The sequence below is a fragment of the Budorcas taxicolor genome, chromosome 25 (assembly GCF_023091745.1).
Source record: "Budorcas taxicolor isolate Tak-1 chromosome 25, Takin1.1, whole genome shotgun sequence".
Classification (NCBI taxonomy): domain Eukaryota; kingdom Metazoa; phylum Chordata; class Mammalia; order Artiodactyla; family Bovidae; genus Budorcas; species Budorcas taxicolor.
In genome coordinates this window covers 19,663,614-19,686,132 of record NC_068934.1, presented here as the reverse complement: position 1 = coordinate 19,686,132, position 22,519 = coordinate 19,663,614, and the positions used below count along the sequence as shown (strand labels likewise).

General features: G+C 38.4%; 1 pseudogene; it reads right to left on the bottom strand.

Annotated features, from left to right (window-relative positions):
- Positions 1-22,519, bottom strand: part of LOC128069096 (glycerophosphodiester phosphodiesterase domain-containing protein 4-like) — a 127,284-nt pseudogene that overhangs the window by 62,768 nt on the left and 41,997 nt on the right.

Sequence of the window (22,519 nt, the reverse complement as noted above, 5' to 3'; positions counted from 1 at the left end):
GACCATACAAAAGAGAGTAAATGCAGGGTTTTGGACCCAAGAAATGTGTCTTACCCATGAATCTGAAAACCATTTGCCTGCATTCAGAGTTGACAGGAAATCCCAATTAAAAAAGCTACTGTGTTCGTGGGAGGCATTTGGCATGACGTCCAAGATGTTGGTTGTTCTTCTCAAGTCATAATCATGCATGAGAAAAGGCACCTTATCCAAGCTGCAGGCAGAGGGGAAAATAGGAGAAAGGATCAATATATTGAATTCAATCATCTTGGTAGATAGGGTTCTTAGAAAGTCCATCAAGGTCAGAAGTCTTACTAGGGTTCCTTACTCCAACCCAATTCTCATCAAAGGACTAGGTACCAGTAATTCATAGTTGATGTCAATATTTTAATGCCCTAGGTATCAACATTTTCCGGTGTATAATAATAATGTTTATGATGAAAGAATAACTTCTCTAGGCATGAAATTTTCAGAATGGAGAAAAAGATAGGTACAGAAGTGATGTGAATGTAAAGTGAATGGGGTGAGGATGGGCCAAGGCCTTGTGGGCCTCAGAGTCCTAGTAAGTAGGCACTCAGGCAATCTTCTTGTGTTTTCTGGCCCATTTTCCAGCTAGGCACCTGCCATGAGTATTTCTTTCCCCAGACACTTCACATCAGATGGTGTTATTAGAAAAGATCCTGGTTTTGTTTTCTAATGTTTACCTTGAAGAATCTCTGCTTTTACGAGAATCTCTCTTCTTTTCTCATTAAAAGACCTAAGAAGTGAACTCTAATGGCTATGAGGGAGTAACAGGATGGAAACTTAGCATCCTTCCCATAAACCACTAGAAAACTTGACAAAATAAGGCAATGATGTTTTCAGCCAATGGACAACAGGGAGCACGGCACGATGGTCTTGGAGAAAAGGTAAACAAATAAGTAGGCTCTACCATTTCCAGGCTTTTGTCTTGCAGCTGAATACTAGACTGTACTACGGGGAAGAAAAACCCTAAAAGGGACCCAGAAATTGTGTGAAATGAGAAAAAAAAAAAGTCAGACGAAGGACAGGTCAAGAGACTTTGTGGCCTAGAGTTCCATAGGGAATTGAGCTATGCTAAAAAGAAGATTGTTAGGGAAATACATAAAGTTTATGACTAAATATCAGGTGTCTCTTGCAGAGTAAAATTCTCTGAAGCTTGTCAAGATCAAGGAAATGAAAAATTACCAGAAATTTCTAAGACAATTTGGACACCTCCTACTAGGTGTGTGAATTATTCAAAGTCTATTCAGTGAGAATGAACAGATGTCAATAATTACTCAGGCATTCTCTAGAGACTCCAGAGGGCAACACTTTTGAAATGGGGATAATTTAGAACTAGAATGACTGTAGAACTTCCACTGAAGAGCTTAAAAGCAAGCCTCCAAAGCATTGAACTAATCTCCAAATCAACTTAACTGCCTGCTACAGAAAGTCTAAAATTCTTTCAAGGAGAACAAGAAAATTTAGTAATCAGCATGGTAAAATCACAAAGTGCAGCATGTAAACAAAATTTACCCAACAGGTAAAGAAGCAGAAAAACGTACCTATAATCAGGAGAAATTATCCAATGATGGCAAACTTGGAAATGAAAGAGGTAATAAAATTAACAAATAAGGATATTAAATTATATAAAACATAAATATAAGTGATGTATAAAACAGATGTAAAATATGAGCATAATGAAGATATAACTATAAGAAATAAAAAATAAAGGAAATTCCAGAGCTGAAATAATAACTGAAATGAAAATTTCATTGGGTGAAATTATCAGCAGATTAGTTATTACAGATGATGTAAAGATCAATGAATTTTCAAATGTAGGAACAGAATTTATCCAAATTATATATGTATGATTAGAGCCCTAAGAGGAGGGGGTGAACAGGAAAAACATCTGAGGAAATGAAAGTTTAAAAAAATCTCCAGATTTCATAAAAAGTATGTACCAATATATCCAAGAATATTAATGAATATGAAAAGTGATAAATATAAGAATGCACACACATACACACACATTAAGAATTATTACAATGCAATCTTACAGGTTTTCAACTCCTCTAGAACCACAAGACATAAAAAAATAGGAAAGTACAGTCCATTCAAAGGCAAAAGTTAAATCAACAGAAACTATCCTTGAAAAAGAGCTCATATGAGTACTAGATAAAGATATTACATATTAAAGATACTCAAAGAACTAAAAGAATTTGTGGATAAAGTTAAAAAATAACATATGAATAAAATGGACATATTAATAAAGAGATTAAAAAAACTAAAAAGAAACCAGAAAAAAAAATCCTGGAGCTAAAATGTAGAACTAAATAAAAAATTGACTAGAGGGATCCAAAAGCAAATTTAAGGCAGAAGAAAAAAATTAATGAACTTGAAGATAGGACAATGCAAGTTACTGAGTCTGGGGAAGAGATTAAAAAAAGACTGTAGAAAAGTAAAGAGTCTAAGGCCACCCAGACACCAAAGCTAAGAAGCATTACCAAAAAGGAAACTACAGATCAATATCCCTTAGGAACACTGATGCAAAAATGCTCAACAAAATACCAGCAAATAGAACTCAGCAGTGTAATAACAGGATTATAAACCATGATCAAGTGGGATTTATTCTGACATGCAAGGATAGTTCAACATATCAAAATCCATCAGTGTCATACACCACACTGATAGAATAAAGGGGTGGGGAATGATCATCCCAAATGATGCAGAGAGAGCATTTAAGAAAATTTTATACCCTTTCATGATAAAAATACTAAACAGGCTAGAAATAGCAGGAAACCACCCCTGGAATTTCCCTGGTGGTCCAGTGGCTGGGACTCTGTGTTCCCAATGCAGAGGGCTGGGGTTCAATCTCTGGTCCAGCAGCTAGATCCTGCATGCTACAACTGGGAGTTTACATGCCGCAATAAAGGATCTGCTGTGTGGTAACTGGGGATACTGCAAGCTGCAACAAAGATCCAAGATACTGCATGATGCAACTAAGACCCGCCACAGCCAAGTAAATAAATATTTTTAGAAAGAATAAAAACAAGGAAACCATCCCAATATAATTAAACACATATATGAGAGACCCAGAGTGAACACTGTGCTCAGTGGTGAAAGACTGAAAGCTTTTCCTCTAAGATTAAGAACAAGGCAAGGATGTCTGCTTTGGGGATCCCTATTCATAGTAATCCTGGGAGTTCTAGCCAGAGTAATTAGGCAGCACAGGGAAATAAAGAACATACAGACTGAAAAGAAAGAAATGAAATTAACCTCTGTTTTTAGATGATATTATCTTATGTGCAGAAAATTCTAAGATTACACATACACAAAAGAAAACCAATAAATGAATTCAGTAAAGCGGCAGGATACAAAGTCAACACACAAAAATCAGCTGCATTTCTATACACTAAGATTGAACAATCTGAAAAAGAAATTACAAAAGCAACTGTGTTAGCACCCATTTTGTGAAAGAATAAAATACATAAAAGGGGGTAAAAGATATATTCAGTGAAGTCTAGAACACAAGCTGAAATAAAGGATAGAGGACACATATAAATGGAGACAATCCCATGTTCATGGATTGAAAGACCACATTGTTAAGATGTCAAAACTACACAAAGCAATTACAGATTCAGTGCAACCTATTAACAAAATCTCAGTAACATTTAAGAAATAGAAAAATTCAACCTAAAATTCACAAGGATCCCATATAGCCAGAACAATCTTGAAAAAGAAGAACAAAACCAGAGGACTCACATTTCCTGATTTCAAAATGTACTATAAAGCAACAGCAATCAAAATAGTATGGTACTGGCATAAAGACAGACAAATAAAACAATAGAATAGAGAGCCCAGAAACAAAGCCCCACTTATATGGTCAAGTGATTTTTGAGCCAAGGCCATTCAACAGGGAAAAGACGATTTTTTCCACAAACTGTCAGGAAAACTTGGATATACACATGAAAAGAATGAAACTGGGCCTTTCCTTAATATCATATATAAAAATAAACTCAAAATAAATCAAAAACCTAATGTAAGAAATAAAACATTAAAATTCTTAGAAGAAAACATACAGAAAAAAATCATGACATTGGATTCAGCAATTTTTTTTTCTATGATGACGAAACTAGAGGCAAAATAAAAATTTAAGCAAATTGGCTTCATGAAAATAAAAAATGTTATACACCAAAAGACACTATTGACAACCTAAAAAGGCATCCCATAAACAAGGAGAAAATATTCGCAAGTCATATATGTGATAAGGGATTAAAATTCAGAATATAAAGAAAAGTCCTAAGTCTCAACAATGAAAACAAACAATTCAAAATGGGTAGAGGACTTTACATATTTGTTTAAAGAAGACTTGGACTGAGAAATAATTAAATGAATAGGAGTCAACATCGCTAGTCACTGGGAAAATGTAAATCAATTATAATGAGATGCCACCTCACAAAGATTAAGAGTGGCTCTTATCAAAAAGCAGAAACCAATAAGGTTTGTTATTATTGGTGAGAATGTGGAGAAACTGGAACCCTTGTACACTGTTGGTGGGAACACAAGGTGGTACAGCCAATTTGGAAAAGAGTAATGGCAATTCCTCAAAAAATTTAAAATAGAATTACCATATGATCCAGCAAACAAAAGAATTGAAAGCTGGGTCTCAATGAGGTATTTATGCACCCATGTTATGTGGTATAAACATACAGTAGAATATCATTCATCCTTTTAGAAGGGAAGTCCTGCAGTATGCTACAACATGAATAAACCTTCAGGACTTTAAGCTAAGTGATACAAGCCAGTAACATACAAAAAGTACGGTATGCTTCCACTTATACTAAGTACTTAGAGTAATCAAAATCATAAAGGAGGAAAGTAGAATGGGATTGCCAGGGTCTGGGGCTGAGGAGAAGCAGGGATTGAAAGTAATATTTAAAGAGTAAGAGGTCCAGTTTTACAATATAAAAAGAGTTTGAGAGATGAATGGTTGAAGGTTGGGCAACATTATATATACATATAATATACAAATTATATATATATAAAAGCATCAATTCTTCAGCTTCCAGCTTTCTTCACAGTCCAACTCTCACATCCATACATGACCACTGGAAAAACCATAGCCTTGACTAGATGGACTTTTGTTGGCAAAGTAATGTCTCTGCTTTGGAATATGCTGTCTAGGTTAGTCATAGCTTTTCTTCCAAGGAGTAAACATCTTTTAAATAATGGCTGCAGTCACCATCTGCAGTGATTTTGGAGCCGAAAAAGATGATATCTCTCACTGTTTCCTTGTTTCCCCATCTATTCGCCATGAAGGGATGGGACCAGATGCCATGATCTTAGTTTTCTGAATGGTGATTTTAAACCAACTTTTTCACTCTCCTCTTTCACTTTCATTAAGCGGCTCTTTAGTCCTTCACTTTCTGCCATAAGGGTGGTGTCATCTGCATATCGGAGGTTATTGACATTTCTCCTACCAATCTTTATTCCAGCTTCTACTTCATCCAGCCCGGCATTTCACATGATGTAATCTGCATATAAGTTAAATAATCAGGATGACAATACACAGCCTTGATGTACTCCTTTCCCAATGAGGAACAGGTCTGTTGTTCCATGAACAGTTCTGTTGCTCCTTGACCTGCATACAGATTTCTCAGGAGGCAGGTCATTTGCTTTGGTATTGCCATCTCTTGAAGAATTTTCCACACTTTTTTGTGATCCACAAAGTCAAAGGCTTTGGTGGAGTCAATAAAGCTGAAGTAGATGTTTTTCTGGAACTCTTTCTTTTTGGATGAACCAACGGATGTTGGCAATTTGATCTCTGGTTCCTCTGCCTTTTCTAAATCCAGCTTGAACATCTAGAAGTTCATAATTCATGTACTGCTAAAGCCTGGCTTGGAAAATTTTGAACACTACTTTGTTAGCATGTGAGATGAGTGCAATTGTGCTGTAGTTTCAACATTCTTTGGCATTGCCTTTCTTTGGGATTGGAATGAAAACTGACCTTTTCCAGACCTGTGGCCAATGCTGAGTTTTCCAAATTTGCTGGCATATTGAGTGCAGCACTTTCACAGCATCATCTTTTAGGATTTGAACTAGCTCAACTGGAATTCCATCACCTCCACTAGCTTTCTTCGTAGTGATCTTTCCTAAGGCCTACTTAACGTCAGACTCCAGGATGTCTGGCTCAAGATGAGTGATCACACCATCGTGTTTATCTGGGCCACGAAGATCTTTTTTGTATAGTTCTTCTGTGTATTCTTCCCACCTCTTGTTAATATCTTCTGCTTCTGTTAGGTCCATAACATTTTTGTCCTTTATTGTGCCCAACTTTGCATGAAATATTCCCTTGGTATCTCTAATTTTCTTGAAGAGAACTCTAGAGTTTTCCATTCTATTGTTTTCCTCTATTTCTTTGCATGGATCACTGAGGAATGCTTTCTTATCTCTCCTTGCTACTCTTTGGAACTCTGCATTCAAATGGATGTATCTTTCCTTTTCTCCGTTTACTTTAGCTTCTCTTTTCTCAGCTATTTGTAAGGCCTCCTGAGACATCCATTTTACCATTTTGCATTTCTTTTTCTTGGGGAATCTCTTGATCACTGCCTCTTGTACAATGTCATGAACCTCTACCTATAGTTCTTCAGGCACTCTATCACATCTAATCCCTTGAATCTATTGGTCACTTCCACTGTATAATCATAAAGGATTTGATTCAGGTCATACTTGAATGGTCTACTGGTGTTCCCTACTTTGTTCAATTTAAGTCTGAATTTGGCAATAAGGAGTTCATGATGAGCCACAGTCAGCTCCCAGTCTTGTTTTTCCTGACTGTATAGAGCTTCACCATCTTTGGCTGCAAAGAATATAATCAATCTCATTTCGGTACTGACCATCTGGTGATGTCCATGTGTAGAGACTTCTCTTGCATTACTGGAAGAAATTGCTTACTATGATCAGTGTGTTCTCTTAGCAAAACTCTGTTAGCCTTTGACCTGCTTCATTTTGTAATCTAAGGCCAAATTTGCCTGTTACTTCAGGTATCTCTTGACTTCCTACTTTTGCATTCCAGTCCCCTGTCATGAAAAGGACATATTTTGGGGTGTTAGTTCTAGAAGATCTTGTAGGCCTTCATAAAACTGTTCAACTTCAGCTTCTTCAGCATCAGTGGTCAGAGCATAGACTTGGATGACTGTTACATTGAATGGTTTGAGTTGGAAACGAAGAGAGATCATTCTGTCGTTTTTCAGATTCCATCCAAGTACTGCATCAGACTCTTTTGATTACTATGAGGGCTACTCCAGTTCTTCTAAGGGATTCTTTCCCGTAGTAGTAAATATAATGGTGATCTGAGTTAAATTCACCCATCCCATTTCTTTTTAGTTCACTGTTTCCTAAAATGTCGATGTTCACTCTTGCCATCTCCTGTTTGACCACTTCCAATTTGCCTTGATTCATTGACCTAACATTCCAGGTTTCTAAGGAATATCGCTCTTTACAACATCAACTTTACTTCCATCACCCGTCACATCCACAACTGGGTGTTGTTTTTGCTTTGCCTCCATCTCTTCTCTTTCTAGAGGTATTTCTCCACTTATCTCCCTTAGCATATTGGGCACCTACCATGCTGGGGAATTCATCTTTCAATGTCCTATCTTTTTGCCTTTTCATGCTGTTCATGGGGTTCTCAAGGTGAGAATACTGAAGTGGTTTGCCATTCCCTTCTCCAGTGGACCACATTTTGTCAGAATCCTCCACCATGACCCATCCATCTTGGGTGGCACTACAAGGAATGGCTCATAGTTTCATTGAATTAGACAAGGCTAATATACATATATATAACCACCAAAGCATGTGTTTAAAAATCATTAAGATGGGGATCATTCTGTTGCTTTTAAGATTGCACCCAAGTACTGCATTTTGGACTCTTCTGCTGACTATGTGGACTACTCCATTTCTTCTAAGGGATTCTTGCCCACAGTAGTAGATATAATGGTCACCTGAACTAAATTCACTCATTCTGGTCCATTTTAGTTCACTGATTCCTAAAATGTCCATGTTCACTCTTGCCATCTCCTGCTTGATCACTTCCAATTTACCTTGATTCATGGACCAAACATTTCAGATTTCCTATGTTCTTTGCAGCATCAAACTTTAATTCCATCATCAGTCACATCCACAACTGGGTGCTGTTTATGCTTTGGCATCACCAGATGGTCAATACCAACATGAGATTGATTATATTCTTTGCAGCCAAAGATGGAGAAGCTCTACACAGTCAGCAAAATCAAGACCTGGAACTGACTGTGGCTCAGATCATGAACACCTTATTGCAAAATTCAGACTTATATTGAAGAAAGTAGGGAATCCACTAGACCATTCAGGTAGAACCTAAATCAATCCTTTACAGTTATATAGCGGAAGTGACAAACAAATTCAAGAGATTACATCTGATAGACAGAGTGCCTGAAAAACTATGGAAAAAGGTTTGTGACATTGTACAGGAAGCAGTCATCAAGACCATCCCCAAGAAAAAGAAATGCAAAAAGGCAAAGTGGTTGTCTGAAGAGGCCTTACAAATAGCTGAGAAAAGAAGAGAAGCTAAAGTAAAAGGAGAAAGGGAAAGATACAACCATTTGAATGCAGAGTTCCAAAGAGTAGCAAGGAGAGATAAGAAAGCCTTCCTCAATGATCAATGCAAAGAAATAGAGGAAACAACAGAATGGGAAAGACTAGAGATCTCTTCAAGAAAATTAGAGATACAAAGGGGATGCTTCATGCAAAGATGGGCACAATAAAGGGCAGAAATTGTATGGACCCAACAGAAGCAGAGGATATTAACAAGAGGTGGAAAGAATACACAGAACTATGCAAGAAAGGTCTTCATGGCCCAGATAACCATAATGCTGTGATTACTCACATAGAGCCAGACAACCTGGAGTCTGAAGTCAAATGGGCCTTAAGAAGCATCAGTACAAAGAAAGCTAGTGGAGGTGATGGAATTCCAGTTGAGCTAGTTCAAATCCTAAAAGATGATGCTGTGAAAGTGCTGCACTCAATATGCCAGCAAATTTGGAAAACTCAGCATCGACCACAGGACTGGAAAAGGTCAGTTTTCATTCCAATCCCAAAGAAAGGCAATGCCAAAGAATGTTGAAACTACAGCACAATTGCACTCATCTCACATGCTAGCAAAGTAATCCTCAAAATTTTCCAAGCCAGGCTTTAGCAGTACATGAATTATGAACTTCTAGATGTTCAAGCTGGATTTAGAAAAGGCAGAGGAACCAGAGATCAAATTGCCAACATCCACTGAATCACTGAAGAAGCAAGAGAGTCCCAGAAAAATATGTGCATCTGCTGCATTGACTATGTCAAAGCCTTGACTGTGTGGATCACAACAAAGTGTGGAAAATTCTTCAAGAGATGGGAATACCAGACCACCTTACATGCCTCCTGAGAAATCTGTATGCATGTCAAGAAGCAACAGTTAGATCCACACATGGAACACCAGACCTGTTCCTCATTGGGAAAGGAGTACATCAAGGCTGTATATTGTCACCCTGCTTATTTAACTTCTATGCAGAGTACATCATGCAAAATGTCAGGCTGGATGAGGCATAAGCTGGAATCAAGATTGCTGGGAGAAATATCAATAATCCCAGATATGCAGATGACACCACTCTTTTGGCAAAAAACAAAGAGGAACTAAAGAGCCTCTTGATGAAATACAGGAGAGAGAAAAAGCTGTCTTAAAGCTCAACATTCAAAAAACGAGGATCATGACATGCGTTCCCATCACTTCATGGCAAATAGATGGGGAACCAAAGGAAACACTGACAGACTTTATTTTCTTGGGCTCCAAAATCATTGCAGATTGTGACTGCAGATGTGAAATTAAAGGATGCTTGTTCCTTGGAATAAAAGCTATAACAAACCTAGATAGCATATTACAAAGCAGAGACATTACTTTGCCAACAAAGGTCCATCTAGTCAAAGTATGGTTTTTCTAGTAGTCAAGTATGGATTTGAGGGTTGGACCATAAAGAAAGCTGAGTGCCAAAGAATTGGTGCTTTCAAACTGCGTCGTTGGAGAAAACTCTTGATAGTACCTTGGACTGCAAGGAGATCAAACCAGTCCATCCTAAAGGAAATCAGTCCTGAATATTCATTGAAAGGACTGATGCTGAAGCTGAAACTCCAATACTTTGGCCACCTGATGTAAAGAACTGACTCATTGGAAAAGACCCTGATGCTGGGAAAGATTGAAGGCCAGAGGAGAAGGGAACAACAGAGGATAAGATGGTTGGATGGCATCACCCATTCAATGGACATGAGTTTGAGTAAACTCCAGGAGTTGGTGATGGACAGGGAAGCCTGGCATGCTACAGTCCATGGGGTTACAAAGAGTCAGACATGACTGGGCAACTGAACTGAATGGAACATTTTATGTTTATTTTTCTATAATTTTTTAAAATTGAAATAAAATAAAGGCCACCATAGTATATTCCCCTAGGAAACTAACAAAGATGACATTTGTTTTTTTGGTGAATAAGTATATCTCACAGTGGAAAGATGTAGAATTAAAAGTACATATGCTTAAAACAGTCATACTTATGTTGTTAGTACTATGCTTAAGAAACCTGTGTATTTAGATATGTAAAATAATCAATGGGAACTTGCTGCATGGCTCAGGAAACCCAAACAGGGGCTCTGTGTCAACCTACAGGGATGGATCGGGGATGGAGATGGGAAGAAAGTTCAAGAGGGAGGGGGTATATATATGGCCTATTCATGTTGAGGTTTGACAGAAAATAACAAAATTTTGTAAAGCAATTATCCTTCAATTAAAAATGAATGAATTTAAAAAATAAATCTTTGGGTATTTAGTATTTCAGGTAAATTTATATTTGGGCCCAGTTTACTTTTGTAACTTCAACTTAAAATGTTAAATAGAACAACTGACTGAGATTTATGATTATAAAATAAAATCTTACATTTACAAAATAATTTGAAAGGTGTAAAAGCATTAAAGTCAATATAGTTATTCATCTAATGTGTTAGGTTTATATGAGTTACTTAAGTATTCTGAAAAGATTGAAATCAGACTGCTGCTGCTGCTGTGGGTAAGTCGCTTCAGTCATGTCCGACCCTGTGTGACCCCAGAGACAGCAGTCCACCAGGCTCCCCCATCCCTGTGATTCTCCAGGCAAGAACGCTGGAGTGGGTTGCCATTTCCTTCTCCAATGCGTGCAAATGAAAAGTGAAAGGGAAGTCACTCAGTCGTGTCCTTCCCTCAGCGACCCCATGGACTGCAGCCTACCAGACTCCTCCATCCATGGGATTTTCCAGGCAAGAGTACTGGAGTGGGGTGCCATTGCCTTCTCCGAAATCAAACTACTGGGTACCTAAAAACAAAATATATTACATTTATAACTGCAGTTTAAAACATCCAAAGTACTTAATTAACTAGAAAGGGCATTAACTACTTTTCAAAAGCTCTCAAATAAAATGTTAGACTTATAGAGAAAAATATCAGCTGAACACACTTTGACATAAATCACAGCAAGATCCTCTAGGACCCACCTCCTAGAGTAATGAAAATAAAAATAAACAAGTGGGACCCAATTAAAATTAAAAGCTTTTGCACAGCAAAGGAAACTATACACAAGGTGAAAAGACAACCCTCAGAATGGGAGAAAATAATAGCAAATGAAACTGACAAGGATTAATCTACAAAACAAACAAGCAGCTCATGCAGCTCGGTACCAGAAAAACAAACAACCCAATCAAAAAGTGGGCAGAAGACCTAAACAGATATTTCTCCAAAAAGGACTATAAAGACAACAAATGGCAAATAAACACAGGAAAATTTTATTATTAGAGAAATGAAAATCAAAACTACAATGAGGTATCACCTTGCACTGGTCAGAATGGCCATCATCAAAAAGTCTACAAACAATAAATTCTGGAAAGAGTGCGGAGAAAAGGGAACCCTCTTGCACTGTTGGCAGGAATGTAAACTGATATAGCCACTACAATGAACAGTACGGAGCTGCCTTAAAAACACTAGGAATAAAACTATGATATGAGCCAGCAATCCCGCTACTGGGCATATAATCTTAGAAAACCATGATTGAAAAAGACACATGCATCCCATATAATTGAGAGGACAGTACTGACTTATCACAGGTTCTCAGGAGGTACTTCTCTCTCTTCCCCACCCCTCCGTTAAGCACACACACACACACACACACACACACAGACAGAGCCTGACCATAATACCTGTAATCACTGGCCATTCCCCAACACTTAACAATTTTAGTCCTCTGAGGATTTTAACCATTTGTACATTTTTAAATTACCACCTAGGTCCTTTCAGCTCTAACCTGTAAACTTTGAGCATATTACACCTCTTGTTTCTTTTTCTTTCACTACTTGTAATCTGTTATCCTCTCATTCTAGGTAAAATTCAGAAAATGAAAAAGAAGAGAGTTCATCATTGTCCCGTTTAAGTTCTGGCTCCCAGAAACATTTCCTGAAATTCTCTGGCCACATACACATACACATGTGTACAAATATTCAATAGCTAGGATTGGGAAGCAACCAAGATAAATCAACAGATGAACAGATAAAGAAGCTGTGGTATATATATAAAATAGAATGTTACCTAACTAAAACAAGGAACACATTTGAGTCAATTCAAATGAAGTGGATGAATCTAAGAGATTGTTATATAGAGTGAAGTCAGAAAAAGAAGAACAAATATCATATATTAATGCATATATATGGAATCTAGAAAACAGGAACTGATGAACCTATTTGCAGGGCCACAAAAAAGAACAGACTTTGTGGACACAGTGAGGCAATGAGAAGGTGAGACAAATTGAGACTCTAGCATTGACACATATATATTACTATATGTAAAATATATAGCCAGTGGGAATTTGCTGTATGATATACAAGGAGCTCAAACCTGGTGCTCTGTGACAACCTAGAAGAGTGGGTTGGGGTGGGAGGGTGATTCAAGAGGGAGGGGACATATGTATACCTATGGCTGATTCATGTTGATATATGGCACAAATCAAGACAAGATTGTAAAACAATTATCCTCCAATTAAAAATAAATAATTTTTTAAATGTGGCTAGTATGGTAAGTGAATGTTTAAGTTTATAAGAAATTGCCAAACTATATTTTGGAGTGGCTACACTATTTTACAATCCTCCACAATATATAAGAGATTCATTCAGCTGTCTGCATCCTTGCCAGCATTTGCTAGCCAATATATCTTATGATGACTTTAATTTGCTTTTCTCTAGTTGGACTGTGAAGAAAGCTGAGCGCCGAAGAATTGATGCTTTTGAACTGTGGTGTTATAGAAGGCTCTTGAGAGTCCCTTGGACTGCAAGGAGATCCAACCAGTCCATTCTGCAGGAGATCAGTCCTGGGATTTCTTTGGAAGGAATGATGCTAAAGCTGAAACTCCAGTACTTTGGCCACCTCATGTGAAGAGTTGACTCATTGGAAAAGACTCTGATGCTGGGAGGGATTGGGGGCAGGAGGAGAAGGGGACGACAGAGGATGAGATGGATGGCTGGATGGCATCACTGACTCGATGGACGTGAGTTTGGGTGCACTCCAGGAGTTGGTGATGGACAAGGAGGCCTGGCGTGCTGCGATTCATGGGGTCACAAAGAGTCGGACACGAGTGATTAGCGACTGAATGGCTAATAATGCTATCCATATTTTCATGTTCTTGATTGCCATCTGTGTATTTTCTTGGGTGAAGGGCCAAGAAAGCATTAGAAGCCCACTTTATAAAGGGCTTGTTTCTTTACTGTTCAGTCGATAGAATTCTTATATTCTACATACAAGTCCTATGTTGCATATGGGTTTGCAAATATTTTCTCCCAGTCTGCATTTTGTTTCTTCACAGGGTCTTTCAAAAGACAAATGTTTATTTTCATAAAGTTTAATTTTACAGTTTTTCTTTATGGTACATGTTTGTAGTGTCATAGCTTTACCTAATCCAAGCTCACAAAAATTTTTTTTGCTATGGTTTCTTGTCAAAGTTTTGGAGTTTTACATTTAGATCTATTATTCATTTTGAGCTAGTTTTTGTATAAGGTATGAGGTAAAGAATGAGGTTCTCCACAACTCTCACCTCCACAATGGAAGTTCAAGTGTTCCAACGCCTTTTATTAGAAAGACCGTCTTTATTTTACTGATCTTCAACCTTTGGTTAAAAAAACAAAACACATACACGGGGTTATGTACTGGGATCTGTTTCTGGAATCCCTATCCTGTTGAACTGATTTGCATGTCTGATTCTTTATTACTACATTGTTCATATTACTGTGGCTAGACAATATGTCTTGAAATCACATAGTGTGATTCCTCTAACTTTATTCTTCTTTATCAGTATTGGTATAGCTATCCTAGTTCCCCTATCTTTCCTATAAAATTTAGAATCAGACTGTCTGGGTTTTTTTTAAGCTGATGGCATTCTTTTCTTTTTAAAAATTTCTATTTTGAGGTAACTGTAGATTCACTTGGGTTTGTAAGAAATAATACCATGAGATTTCCCCAACAGTAACATTCAGAAAATGACGATCATGGCATCCGGTCCCATCACTTCATGGGAAATAGATGGGGAAACATTGGAAACAGTGTCAGACTATTTTTTGGGGCTCCAAAATCACTGCCAATGGTGATTGCAGCCATGAAATTAAAAGATGCTTACTTCTTGGAAGAAAAGCTATGACCAACCTAGATAGCATATGGAAAGCAGAGACATTACTTTGCCAACAAAGGTCCGTCTAGTCAAGGCTATGGTTTTCCCAGTGGTCATGTATGGATGTGAGAGTTGTACTGTGAAGAAGGCTGAGCACTGAAGAATTGATGCTTTTGAACTGTGGTGTTATAGAAGGCTCTTGAGAATCCCTTGGACTGCAAGGAGATCCAACCAGTCCATTCTGAAGATCAGCCCTGGGATTTCTTTGGAAGGAATGATGCTAAAGCTGAAACTCCAGTACTTTGGCCACCTCATGCGAAGAGTTGACTCATTGGAAAAGACTCTGATGCTGGGAGGGATTGGGGTCAGGAGGAGAAGGGGATGACAGAGGATCAGATGGCTGGATGGCATCACGGACTCGATGGACGTGAGTCTGAGTGAACTCTGGGAGTTGGTGATGGACAGGGAGGCCTGGCGTGCTGCGATTCATGGGGTCACAAAGAGTCGGACACAACTGAGCGACTGAACTGAACCAAACGTCTGACTATAGTACAATGTTGCAAGGAAATTGATATTGATAAAATCACTGATTTTATTCCAATTTCATTAGTTTTACATATACTTGTATGTGCATGTGCTCATGTTATCACATGGACAGATTCAGGTGACAACCACCACAGTCAAGAGGCAAAGCAGTAAAGATGTGAGAGCAATCTTTTATCATTTATAGCCACAGCCACCATGCTCTTTTCCCTTCATCATTCCAGGCAACCACTGATTTATTTCCAATCACTTAATTTTATCATTTTGAAAATTATATAATAAAGAAAGCATATAGTATGTAACCCTTAGAGAGTAGCTTTTTTCATGCAGCACAGTTCCCATGAGACTCATCCAAACTGTTGCATGTATTACTAGATCATTCCTTTTTATTGCTGAGTAGTATTTCATGGTCGGAGAAGGCAATGGCACCCCACTTCAGTACTCTTGCCTGGAAAATCCCATGGACGGAGGAGCCTGGTGGGTTGCAGTCCATGGGGTTGTTAGGAGTCAGACACGACTGAGCGACTTCACTTTCACTTTTCACTTTCATGCATTGGAGAAGGAAATGGCAACCCACTCCAGCGTTCTTGCCTGGAGAATCCCAGGGACGGGCGAGCCTGGTGGGCTGCTGCCTCTGGGGTCGCACAGAGTCGGACACGACTGAAGCGACTTAGCAGCAGCAGCAGCAGCAGCAGCAGCAGCAGCATTTCATGGTATGGATATAACAGTTTGATCATTTACCTCTTGAACCTCCTGAAGAACAATGGGGTTGTGCAGATATTGCTCATTATGAATAAAGCTGCTATGAACATTAACATAAGGTCTTTGTATGAACATCAAGTTTTTCCCCCCTCTGGAATAAATTTGCAGTAGTGTGATTTCTGGGTTATATGGTAAGTACATATTTGGTATTTTAAGAAAGGGCCAAACTTATCAGAGCAGTTATACCATTCTACATTTCTACCAGTAACGTGTAAGTGATCCAGTTTATCCACCATCATTAGGAGATATCACTACTTGTTAAACTTAGCCATTCTGATAAGTGAGTAGTGAGAGAAGTTTTCATTTTCCTAGTATCTAATGAAGTTGAACATTTTCTCATGTGCCTATTTGCTATCTGTGTATCGTTTCAGGTAAAGTGACTGTTCATGAATTTTCTAACTGGGTTGTTTGGAATTTTTTTTTATCCTGTTGAGTTTGTTTCCTATATATTTTAGATACAAGCCTTTTGTCAGATACATATTTTACAAATATTGCCTCTTCGTCTGATACTTTTTCTTTTTATCTTCCTCATAAGATCTTTCACAGAACAGAATTATTTGAGATCCCTTTATGATTTTTTTTTTCATTTCACAGATAGTGCTTTTGGTATAAAGTCTAAGAACTCCATAATCAGTTTTCAGCTTTTGTACTTATTTCCCTTCTAGACCATGAGGATTAGGTTGAGGGTCACTTTTATTGTATCTGATGTCCAGTTGCTCTGGGACTCCATTGAAAAGGCTGTTTTTCTTCCAGTGTTTACCTTTTTTTCATTTATATTCATTGTGGTAAAATATATAAAACATAAAAGTTGCCATTTTAAGAGCATTTTAACTATTCAATTCAGTGGCACTGCTTGCATACACAATGTTATACAAATATCAATACTATCTATTTCTAAAACTTTCTACTACTGCAAACAGAAACTCTGTAACCACTAAGTAACACCCAGTCCTCCCACCCCCTTGTCCTGGTAATTTAGTTTACTTTCTGTCTCTACAAATTTGCCTACTGTAGATATTTCATACACACAGAGTTATACTGTGTGTATATTGTTTCACCTTAGCATATTGTTTTCATCTTCACTGATAGCTCAGTTGGTAAAGAACCTGCATGCAATGAGGGAGTCCTGGGTTCAATCCCTGGGTCAGGAAGGTCCCCTAGAGAAGGGAAAGGCTACCCACTCAAGTATTCTGGCCTGGAAAACTCCATGGTTGCAGAGTTGGACACAACTGAGTGACTTTCACTTTCACATTGTTTTCAAGGTTCATCCATCTTGTAACAACCCTGTTGTAGCAGACTTTATTCATTTTTATGGCTGAATAATATTTTGTTAATATATATATATATATATGAAAGAATATATCCACACCATATTTTATTTATTAATTCACTTGCTGATAGATCCTTGGTTTGTTTCCAACTTGTGGCTCTTATTCACTCTGAAATTCAAGGTCATGATTTACCCTTGTATTTTCTTTTAAGAGTTTTATGCTTTTACCTCTTACATTTATATCACTGATCCATTTTGAGGTAACTTATATATATATAGTGTGAGGCAGTGGTCAATGAATTGCCCTGTGTCTTTGTCAAAATCAAATGGCATCAAGAAAATGAAAGAAAACTCACAACAGAATGAAATTTTTGCAAATCACATGTCAAACACAGGAGACATTCTCTTTAGCTCATGAATTATCTAGAAGTGGACTTGTTTAGTTACCAAGTGTTTGGAGATTTTGTTAACTTTGTTATTCATTTCTAGTGTGATTCTGTTGTGGCCAGAGAACTCATTCTGTATGATTTCAGCAGGTTTAAATTTGCTGAGGGTTTTTTTTTTTTTGGGGGGGGGGGCAGGATACAGTCTATATTATATGACTTGCGGACACTGGGAAAGAACACGTCTTCTGCTGTTCCTGCACTGAGTGTTCTATCAGTGTCACGTAGATCCTGTTGGCTGATGGCATAGTTCAGCACCATCTTGTATCTTTAATAGCTTTGTTTAGTCTTTTTATCAATTACTAAAAGAAAGGTGTTGTTGTTCTTAACTATAGTTATAGGTTTATCTATTTCTCCTTTAGATTTGTTGGGTTTGCTTTATGTACATTGGAGCCCTATTCTTGGGTTCACACACATTCAGTTATGCCCTCTTGATGAATTTACTGTTTCAAAGTCATTATGTAATGCCCCTTGTTTCTTCTGTTTTTCTTTGCTCTGAAGTTTACTTTGTCAAATATTAATATAACTACTCCATCTCTGACTTATATATTTTTTCCATTCTTTTATTTTAATCTACCTATTTGTTGCTTTTCATTCACTAAGTCACGTACAACTCTTGGGCTACAGTCCATGGGGTCACAAAGAGTGAGACACAACTGAGTGACTAAGCACAGGGTGAGTCTTAGGTACTAACTTTGTCAGATACTTGTCTGGGTTTCCCTGGTGGCTCAGATGGTAAAGAATCTGCTGGGAATGTGGGAGACCTGGGTTTGATCCCTGGGTTGGGAAGATCCCCTGAAGAAGGGAACAGCTACTCACTCCAATATTCTGGCCTGCAGAATTCCATGGACTTCTCCATGGGGTCGCAAAGAGCTGGACATGGCTGAGCAACTTTCATTTACTTTGTCCAACTCTTTGCATCCCCATGGACTACAGCACACCAGGCTTCCCTGACTTTCACCATCTCCTGGAGTTTGCCAAAACTCATGTCCACCCAATGGTTGGTGTCCAACCATTTCGTCCTCTGCCATTCCCTTTTCCTCCTGCCTTCTATCTTTCCCAGCATCAGGGTCTCTTCTAGTGAGTTGGCTCTTAGCATCATAATTCTCTGTTAGAGAAATTTTATGATAGATGCTTTAATTTTTTTAAAGATAATAATTCCAACACCTCTTTCTTTTACTGTTGACATCTATTAATTACCCTTTCTTGCTCAAGTTGAGATTTTTGTAGGTTTTGGTATGATGAAAATTTTGGATCATATCCTGGCCATTAAGAATATTTGGAGATTCTGGTTCCTGTTGAAATTGCTTTTAACAGTTAGTTAACCTATTTTGGACTTCCCTGGTGGCTCAGATCGTAAAGCGTCTGTCTACAATGCGGGAGACCCAGGTTTGAGCCCTGGGTTGGGAAAATCCCCTGGAGAAGCAAATGGCAATACACTCCAGTACTATTGCTTGGAAAATCCCATGGACAGAGGAGCCTGGTACACTACAGTCTATGGGGTCACAAAGAGTCAGACACAACTGAGCAACTTCACTTTCAGATTTTGGTTCAAAATACATGTACTGGCTCATGTTCATAGGCTGTGGTTCAAATTACAATTTAGTTTTCAAAGAGGCTTTGCAGTGCTTCTCTGGTCTTTATGTACTACCCAGAGGTCAATCTAAAGCATGGATGGTATGCCAAACCAATGTTTAATTATTAAATTTTCTGCTCTGTCTGTGTGATTTCATGTGCATGTTACATGAAGATTTGCACAGGATTTTATATACAGGTTTTTAGACTTCCTTTCTCCAGTATGGTAGTGCCTCCAAAAATTAAAAACAGAATTAATGTGTGATCCTGCAATTCCACTTTGGGATATATACTAAAAAGAACTGAAAGAAGGTTCTTTAAAAGATAGTTGTACATTCATGTTCATAGCACCCTTATTCAAAATAGCCAAGAGGTGGAAGAAAACCAAATGTTTTCAGCAAATAAATGGATAAGCAAAATGTGGCATATATATACATTAGAATATTATTCAGTCTGAAAAAGGATGGAAATTCTGTTGCATGCCACAACATGGATGAACCTTGAGGACATTATGCTAAATTAAATAAAAGTCACAAAAAGATAAATACTGTATGATTCCACCTATATGTCATATCTAAGATAGTCAAATTCATAGAAACAAAAAGCAGAATGGTGGTTATCCAGGACTGAAGAAGAAGGAAAAGGAAATTGTTTAATGGGTACAGGATTTCAGATCTGCAAGACAAAAAAGTTCCAGAGGTTTGTTTGGCAGCAATGTGTATATACTTAACATTACTGAACTGGATACCTAAAGACGTTTATGATGGTCAATTTTATATGCTTTTTAACAGAATGTTTTAAAAGGAAGGAAATTCTGTCATCCGTTTACAGTATAGATGAATTTGTCATTTGGCAAAGTGAAATGGGGCTTCCCTGTTAGCTCAGCTGGAAAAGAATCTGCTTGCAATGTGGGAGACCTGGGTTCAATCTCTGGGTTGGGAAGACCCCCTGGAGAAGGGAAAGGCTACCCACTCCAGTATTCTGGCCTGTAGAAGTCTATGGACTGTATAGTCCATGGAGTCACAAAGAGTCGGAGATGACAGTGACTTTCACTTTCATCCCTTTGGGCTTCCAAGCTGGTTCAGCTGGTGAAGAATCCACCTGCAATGCGGGAAACCTGGGTTTTATCCCTGGGTTGGGAAGATTCCCCTAGTGAAGAGAAAGGCCACCACTCCAGTATTCTGGCCTAGAGAATTCCATGGACTGTATAGCCATGGAGTCGCAAAAAGTCGGAGATGACTGAGCGACTTTCATTTTACCCACTTTCAAAGTGAAAGGAGTCAGATGTAAAATAATATTGAACAATTATACTTATATGAGGTAACTAAAATAGTTAAATTTATAGAGAAAAATAGGATAGTGGTTGTCAGGGTTTGGGTGGGGGGAGATGAAGGAGCTATTATTGAACAGGTACAGAGTTTCAGCCTGAGAGGATGAAAAGTTGTAGAGATGGATGGTGGTGACGGTAGCAAAACAGGTGACCATATTGCATGCCATTAAACTGTGCACTGAAAAGTAGATTGGGCTTCCCTGCTGGCTCAGCCATAAGAATCTGCCTGCAAAGCTAGAGATGTGGGTTTGATCCCTGGGTCAGGAAGATACCCTAGAGAAGGAAACAGCAATCAACTCCAGAATTCTTGCCTGGGAAATCTCATGGACAGAGGAGCCTGGTGGGCTACAGTCCATGGGGTCACAAAAGAGTCAGACATGACTTAGTGAGTAAACAATGAAAAGAGTAGAGAAATGTATATGTATACGAGATTCACCTGAAACTAACACCACACTGCAAATCAACTATGAATGCTAAGTCATTTCAGACATGTCGGACTCTTTGCAACCCTACGGACTGTAGCCTGCCAACCTCCTCTGTCCATGGGATTCTCTAGGCAAGAATACTGGAGTGGGTTGCCATACCCTTCTCCAGGGTGTCTTCCCAACTCAGGGATTGAACCCAAATCTTTTAAGTCTCCTGCATTGGCAGGTGGGTTCTTTACCACTAGCACCACCTGGGAAGCCCAACCACACTCCAATTTAAAAAAAAAAATTAATGGTTAACATGGTAAGTTTTATGCTAAATATATTTTACCAGAAAAAAATCACTTTCTCTAGAAAACGTCTCTCAGTAATCCTCCCTCTACTTTTCAGTGGGCAGAGAGCAGAGAGGAGTACCACCGCTGACGTAAGGGCAGAAGTCATCACAGGGATCTCCTCATGCCCTTCAGGGCCACAGCCTCAAGCTGTGAGAAAGAGGAGAGTGCTTTTCTGTGGTGTTACCCTGAGTGAGACTGGTATGGTCAAAACATTTATAGCCTGCTGGGTGATCCTAATGCCAATTCTCTGGCTAGAAAAAGCAGATTTTTGTGGGGCTTTTTTTTCCCCCCTCTGCAGATGGAGGTGTTTCTGTACAGGTCTCTTCAGACGTCATGTCAGGATATATGAGGGAAAAAACAAAAATAACCAACAGGTTATTTGCTTTAATACTAGGAAGTTCCTTCACTCTTACGAACCCAGCCAGTCCACCTTCATCTCTTCACCTTGTGGAGTCTTCTGTCAGAAGTTTTGTGAATTTTTTCGTTTTTACTTTTTTTTCATGTGTTTGTAAGTCTTGGAAAGAATAGGGTAGAATATGTAGAAGTTCTAATAGCTGCTACTTGTGCATTTCCACAGTCCTGTTTTCCTCTTTTATTAGTTAACAGCTTTTTACTACTTAGTAATTCTTGATATTACATTTTCCTGTTCTAGGTACTTCTGTGGTATTCCTGTTCTGGCTAGACTGAGTGATATGCAATTTTTATTAATGATGAAGTATAAACTATGACCATCAATATGGATGATGGAGGTATGTAGAAGTAGACTTCGGAAATGAAGACATCAATACACAGAGAAATTAAAGGGTTGGGAGGATCATCTACACTGAAGTTGAAGTCACAAGACAAGAGAGAAAGTCCATGTGCCAGGAGCTCATTGTCTCAGCGCCATGACCACATTAGGTCATGACCATGAGGCACTTACACAATGAACCTAGAAGCTCTGAAAGAACGTCCAGTTTCAATCTGATTCAGATAGTTTGCATGGAACAGCTGGGTAACATCACTGTTAGGTAATGTCAAGAACACAAGTCTGCGGTCAGGGAATCTAGTTCTAATTCTGGCTTTATCATGTACATTCTAGCCTTACGTCCTCAGCAA